At 41.5% G+C, this 7,500-nt stretch overlaps 1 protein-coding gene across 12 annotated transcripts in view; it reads left to right on the top strand.

The window, feature by feature from the left end:
* The window catches only part of EBF3 (EBF transcription factor 3), a 128,513-nt gene that overhangs the window by 36,441 nt on the left and 84,572 nt on the right, over positions 1–7,500 (top strand). The gene's annotated exons all lie outside the window — the stretch shown is intronic.

Raw genomic sequence — 7,500 nt, 5'->3', positions numbered from 1 at the left:
ACTGTGGATGAACACAGGTGTTGTCCCGCAGTCCTGCAAATAGATCCCAGCATCTATATCGACCTTAACCCTTTGCTGCCTTCCACTGCCCCCCCTGGTACACCCCAGCCCCGCTGCCCCTCACTCAGCCACAGCCCCAAGCCCAGGCTGGTGCCTGGAAGGCGGCGTGGAAACGTGATCTTGTGTGGAAGAGGGAGATGGACGAGCCGGCAGCTGCTCCGGCGAGAGCAGACGGGTGCTGGCACCCAGCGACCTGGGCAGGGTCCCTTCCGAGCACCTCCTGCTCGCTTGCACGTTTTTCTGGGGCTTTGTGCAGCCCAGCTTCAGGTGTCTTAAGCAGCGCATCTCCCTTCCTGGACTGCTTCACAGCCCGGTCGGCTCACTGTCAATACTTGGAGGTATGTAAAAGCCGTGTGGACGTGGAGCCTAGGGACATGGTTTAGTGGTGGACTTGGCAACGTTGGGTTTATCTTAAAGGTCTTTTTCCAACCTAAGCAATTCTATGATTCTCCTGCGTCTTTCTCTACATTTTTCCTTTCTTCTTTGCTCCTTTCCCCCTTCTGTTGTAACACCTACCTACCTCACTGTGTAGCCACTGCTTCGTTATTTTTAGATATTTATTACAGACACCTTCTCTGTCACCGAGCCAAGTAAACACCTGTTTAGCTGTTTTAATCCTTTATCAAGATTCAACTTCTTCACCTTGCGCTGATTTTCCTACCACCACCACACTTCTTCATTACTTCCAATATAGCTATTGGCTGCACATTCAGTTTACTAAATAATGCATATGGCATGCATACCCATACTAGCCACGCTGTATACATTACCTCTTAATAGCTGCTTATACATATCTTTTTTACCATCTGTACAATTTTTCTCCTGCAAGAGGTAGAACTTCCTCATTTTTAAGGGTGCATTTGACCTTCTCAGTGAGAATTTCAGGCATTAATGAGCACCGATACAGCCTACCTCCCACCCAACATAAAAGTTTTGGCAGACAAAACATAAATAGAAATTAAAAAATTGATTGCTTGGTGCACCGCAGACTACAGTTGCAGCAGAGACTCTTATTTGCTTCATAGATTTGTGCTGGTGATGGTGTGCTGGTGACTGGCCACTGAAGGCTGTAACTGGGGCAGATCCCCAGTGTAGAATCAGTTCTAGTTATTTCTGAATTGTCATTAATCTTTTTCTTTTCCTCATTTACTTATGGGCCTCGTTTCTCTCTTGTCTTCTTTTTTTAGTATATAAACAATTACATGAAAAGAATGTTCTTAAGGTTGCAAAGGCAAGCGTTCAAAATCAAAGTCAACAAACAAAAATGCTGTGATAAAGGTAAACCCTGCGAGCTTTGGTTGGACTCCCTGCACCTGTGCATTAGGATATTGGGTTTAGTTCCATAATCAGAAACAGGATTTCCCCCCCCCACATGATCCCTACCTCATTCAGTACTATTCAGTAATTCTTTTCCTTCATTGTTCAGTGTGTGTCCTCTTGTGCCTCAGTTATTGAATGCTGTTCAAGTCTCGCCTCAAAAAAAACCCCACCAAAATTTCTCCCTGAGCCATCTTACAGAGCTCATCACCGTTGTGCAGGTCTGCAACAGAAATTTACTCCTACAGCGTCCTTGTCACATGAAGTATCTCTGTTCTAGAAATGGGAAATCGAAGCACAGATTATGAATTAAGTAGCTAAGTGTATCTGTAAGTGCTGCACAGGAGAAGTCTAGGATCTGATTTTTTTTGTAGCCCGTGTAGCATGTATGTACATTTATGGGCATACGTACACGCATTATGTACAATGTACATTATGTACGGCCATAAATGTGCATTTTATATGTCCAAAACACAGCTATCATTGTCTTAATTTGTAGCAATATGCACAAATCCTAGTCTGGGGTTGCAAGTCAGGCACCGGAAAATGAGTCATGCAGAATTAATCATCACCTGTAAGAATTTGGGTGTAAGTAGAGCTGGTTAGAGTTATCAGCTGGGGGAGAGTTAAGTGGCATACAGAGGGTAGCTAATTACCGTAGCCCTCTTTCAAGCTCCTGACTTATCCTTTTCCCAATTTTTAACATTATCAACAAGGTTTGAGGAGGGGAGGTGATTAAAAAAATCTTTAGTTAATCATTCATTCATTTCAATTAAATGAGGACTGGTCTTGTAAAGAAAGTCGTTTTAGCTACATAATCACAAAATGTCTAACAGTAGATGGGAAGGATGTAAAATAAGGTCCTTCATGCCATTTTCTGCATTCTTAAGAAAAACCTGGATATGATTTTCTTAGGCCCATGTTACATTCATGGCTTTGAAACATTTAAATCCATTGCAGAGACCTGAGCAAACGTAGCTCTGGACTGCTACTAAAGAAAACGATCCCTAAAATTTACCAGGTATTTATTTGCTCACAGCAGAGAAGGGATAAGGCTGGGGAACCTCGCATCCTATCTGAAACACGGAGTGGGAGAGCCTAGTGGGAACACATTCCTCTGCTCTTACTCCCAGAGAAACTCTCTCAGCTAATTAATCAGGTTCTCCCTGGTTGAGGGCCTGTCGAAGAAAATCCGCTCTGACACCCTGTTGTTTAGTCTGAGTATTCAGGAAGAACAGGAAGGACTCCACAACAGGTAGACAGCCTTTAGGGTAGGATCAAGACTGGAAAATACTTGTTTTCTGAAAGTTGCAAACGAAGTTGGAGAGAAATTGAGCCTGGGCTTGGGATAATGGACAAAAAATAACAGAGGGAAGGGAGCTGAGGAGAAGCAAAGGAGAGAGGTGGCAAAGTTCTATCAAGCGAGAGGAGGAACAACTGCGCGCAGACACAAACGGAAAGGGAACAAGAAATGACGAATAGGAGTGATTCCCATCAAAGAGGTCCTGGGCTCTCCGTTCTCGAAGTCTGCTAAGTACCCTCTTCCAAATAGAAGGTGGCACCAGTGTCACATATTGCCAGCAGACAGGTAGGAAAATCAAAAAAGAGCTACAGAGGGTCTCAAACACTGGGAGGTAACCAGGAAACCACGAATTCTGAAGAAGCCAGAGAAAAAAATAAATGCAGGGAAGCTGATGAAGTTATTAAAAGATAAGATTTATAGGCAAGTTCATTTCAGTTTGTTGGCTATCCAATCAGCTGCTGTTGCTAATTGGATTAGTTGCCAAAATAAGCTAAGAATAGAACCTTCTCTTTTCTTATTGTTAATGCTTTCCAGGGAAAAAGTCCTTGTGGACAAAAATTTATTTTTTTTTTTTTTTTTCCTAGCAACATAAAATTATCCTCTATAAAAACGAAGGACCTTAACACTTAGTGGTACCTCTTCTTCTGCAGATCTTACAGTGGTTAAAAGTCTTCTGCAGTTACAGTGTGCTGCGAGATGGAACATTCTTGTTCTTCTCCAAATCAAGCGGTTTGTGGCAGATGCCTGCTATTGTTCCTCTTTATTTTGTCATTCTTTCTTGTCCTTTCTCGAAGAATTTCATTGCTACATTTTCCACAGCTGACTTACAGCTTTCTGGCAACATAAATACTTCTGACATAATGGAACAACCCTAGAGAAAGCCTTAGGTAATTTCAGAGTGCCCCTTAATATGGAGAACCCTGAGCATCCCCCTATAAAGGTTTGGATTTTTGTTTTTGTTTTTGTTTTTGTTTTTGTTTTTTTCCTAAAGCCAGCACAACTATTTCCAAAACAGCTCTCTGAGAAGGAAATCAATTCCTCTTTCATTGCTGTATAAATGTGCACCTAGATAACAACCTGCAAATAAGTTACATGTAGAATACAGGCTCTGTGTTGTATCATTTTGCCCCAAAACCAAGATCCACCAAAATGATCAACGTCAAGGATTTCTGTTATTTATTTTGTGGTATTATTTTATTCTTTGTATTAACACATCATCCCAAGCCATAGTAAGTGCACAGCCTACTCTTACTTGTAGCTTGTGTGATGTGAACTTATACGCAAGAAACCCAGTGCAGCCCTCGGTTTCCAACTTAAGCAAGCAGGTTGTGTCTTGGGAAGCTCTATTCTTCAGCTATTATTAACTCACAGGTCTAGAGGCATGATTAATTAATGTAGACTCTATCTTTGGGTTTTAGCTTTAGATTTTTATTTCAACAAATAAACGACCCCTGTAACTTAGAGGTGGAGATGGTCTGGAGTCCTTTATAAAACCTCAGCACGGGTGAAGGACAGAGGATGAGGCTAAAGCATTTGATGAAGATGTACGTGACTCTTTCCAAAGGACAGAAAATGTCTTTGGCTGACGCTAGTGAGATGGAACACACGGAGTGATGTGGGTTTGACTTCAGAGAGGGAAGCCTTGCACCCAGCTGGGTGGCTGCTGCTCACCCCCAGCTGCCAAATAACCGAGTTCCCTGCAGACCTGGCCAGCCTGTGGGGAGGGACGGGATGCCCAGCACAGGCATCACCGTCCCTGCTCCATGCACTGGTCGGTGCGTTCACCAGACAAGCTAAATTTGCTGCAGCTTGAATTAAAAAAAAAAAAAAAAAAAGTCTTTCAGCAAATTATTTCAAATGAGCTGAAGTTGATTCTCTCTTTTCTACCCTCTGTACTTTAATTAAACTCCCTAGATAGGTTCTTACTCGTGAAGCATCTCGCAAAGCAACAGCCTGTTACTATCTGTGGAGATGATGGCTTGAAAGCCGTGAGAGTCTGTAGTAATGTGAAATATACTCACTTCCCAGTCTTGCATAAAGGATGGAATTAGCCTATTTGTTTTGTCCACTGTGGTGTAAACTCCTCTTCCATTAACAATGATTTCTGCTTTCGTTAGCGAATGGTGGTAATGCCGAGCTCTATGCGAAAAGAAAAATTCGTGCAGTGGGTAACGTACATTTCATACATTTCCCATCTGTTTATGTGAAAGGAAAACACGTTGGCTCGTCACAGAGAGCGGGAAACTTACTTCAGAGGATAAACTAGTTAGAACAAAGCACCTTTCCAAAGAAGCCTCCTTTAAGATTAGGCCAAGACTTAATTCTAATTAATAAATAAATCATATTTGAATGATTATTTTGGGCTTCTTTTTAAGTCTAGTGAGAACACCCCCCCCCCCCCCATCCAAATGCGATCCATGCAGAAAGCAGCATAGCAATGCCTGCCGGAGTATGCAGCCATCCTGAATCAGTAGCGCTGAGAAGCAGCAACTATCCCATCCATCTCAATGGAAAGAGAGCTTGGAAAAGCTAAAGTTGCAAATTACATTTCATGCCTGTCATCAAACCATTATCAGCTTCTTCACTGCTGGGTCGTACAGATATCGAGAGACATTTATCTGTCCCAGAAATCCTGCCTCAGATTAGGCGCCAACATTTCCACCTGTTACTTACTCATCTGTTGAACCTACTCATCTGTTAAACTGGGTCTTATGAATACATCTGAGTATTTTTAATTGGAAATTCTCATCACTGCAGAACGTGAACATTTATGGACAATGTAAAATTTCATATCAAACTAATCAAGGGGGAAAAATACCATGAAGATAATTTATTTATTTGTATTCATTTGAATAAAAGTATTTGAATTCATTTAACATACTTGAAGTTGTCCCAGAATCTCAGAGGCACTACTTACTCCAGAGAGGGCAGAGACCTTACTGTAAAATACTGAGAGTCTTGCTTGTACCTAATAGACAAAGATTGCTCTTCGGGTCCAACCCAAAATGTCAAAGAAGGAGGACAGTTGGTTGTTTGCAGGTGCGGACTGAAAGAACTTGTCCTGTATGAGTTATCCAACACGGATCTCATCAGATAAAACATCCAGCTAGCCATCCGATATCTGCCTGGATATGAAACAGGTGCTGATGTGGGGAGCAAGCATCAAATATTCATCCAGTTGTATCTACCTTTGGGCTGGGACATGCGGGTACTTACTGGTGGTTTTTGATAAAGGAGACCACTCCGCGAATGCTCAGAGATGACCCAAAAGACTATGAAACCCAGCTGAGACACATTTGCAGCTAAATATGATCCAGCTGTGTGGAACAGTGCTTATTATCAGAAAAGTTTGGGGAGATACCCAGAATGTCATGCAGTTCTACTAATATTAGCTTTAGCAACTCACAATTATAATGACTAATTGGAGCCATCACTCATTGCTATTGAGTTCCCAGGTGAAAACTATGGACCAGAACCTCCATTAGCATAAATTAGCATTGGAAAGTCAATTAAGTTACACTGATTTTACACTAGTTTTACTGTCTTTCATAAGGCTGAGAGGGAAAAAAAAAAAAAAAGACCCATTTCTGACTTCAATTATCCATATTTTTTCCCCCCTGCAAAGCAAATTTTTGTTACATTTCTTAGCGGGCCTCCATAAACACAATACACAACTTCAGCGAGACCACAGCACTGTTATTTTGCTAAGCAGAGCAGGATTGATTATCTATTTTCTTGGACACAACCTGCGCCTTCCAAGGAGATTTTGGTGCGCTGGATTGTTGCTGGTTTCCTCAGCGTAGGGCTCAGAATGGAGAAAAAGAGTGTTTTCTGTGAAACACCTCTTCTGGGGAACTTGGTCCCATTCCCATCATGTGGGTGGAGAAGCCTTTTTTTTTTTTTTTCTCTCTTGTATGCGTGTATGCAGTGGGGAGAAAACCGGAGATATGAAAGAAAAGTGTAAAAATATGCAATGGGAATACTTGCACTAATTGAAGGCAAAAAGAACATGATCGTTTGCATTATATTTATAAATTAGTGTGTGAGTAGCTAAACACATAGTTTTAAAGCAACAATATTTTTCGGTAGCATAAATCTTAATGGAAATCTGGCAGAAAGGTACAGGAGAAAATCTGCAGGTTGATAGATAGTATAAACTTCAAGCAGATGACTCTAAATGTTTTGCCCTAACTTGAAGTTATCAGAGACACTCGGGAGAGTGTTCCTGAAAAGAGAGGCATGTGCAAAACACCAGCAGTTTGTCAGCCCTCTCGTTCAACAGAACTATATAACTGAATAAGATCAGATGAACTATATGACAGGGAAAATAAAAATTAATGGAAGCCTAACAGATCCAATAGCTTTGAGAATTTTTGAACCATGCGGTGCGTAGGTACTGGTTTGTGGTTTGTTTTTAAAATTACAAAAAAAAAAAAAAAAAAAAGCACAGCGGTAAAGTACTCAGGGTTTGGGCTTTTTTTGTAAAAGATTACCTTACATCTGCAGAGATAGATCAGTGTCAGGCTGGCCCTGTGCCTCTTTAGGGACTGAACAAGAGAAGAAGCCCAAGGTCTGCTGAATAGAGTACAAGCGTGTCTGACGTAATGAGAAATTCCCCATAGCATCATTTTTCATGTGCGGTGGCACCAGCATATCTGCCCTGGTTCACCAGGAAATGCTCATGCCAGTTTTCAGGCAGAAGATAGGAGCTGATTTTGGTTTGGGTTTTTTTTTTTTTTTTTTTTTTTTTTTTCCACATCTGAAACGTGTTTTTATAGTTCAGGTATTCCCACAAATATTTCAGTTGTAACGGCGGGGTT

This window comes from Athene noctua, chromosome 5 (genome assembly GCF_965140245.1).
Source record: "Athene noctua chromosome 5, bAthNoc1.hap1.1, whole genome shotgun sequence".
Taxonomy (NCBI): Eukaryota; Metazoa; Chordata; class Aves; order Strigiformes; family Strigidae; genus Athene; species Athene noctua.
Note: the sequence above shows the minus strand (reverse complement) of the source record. Positions and strands in the feature narration are given on the sequence as shown.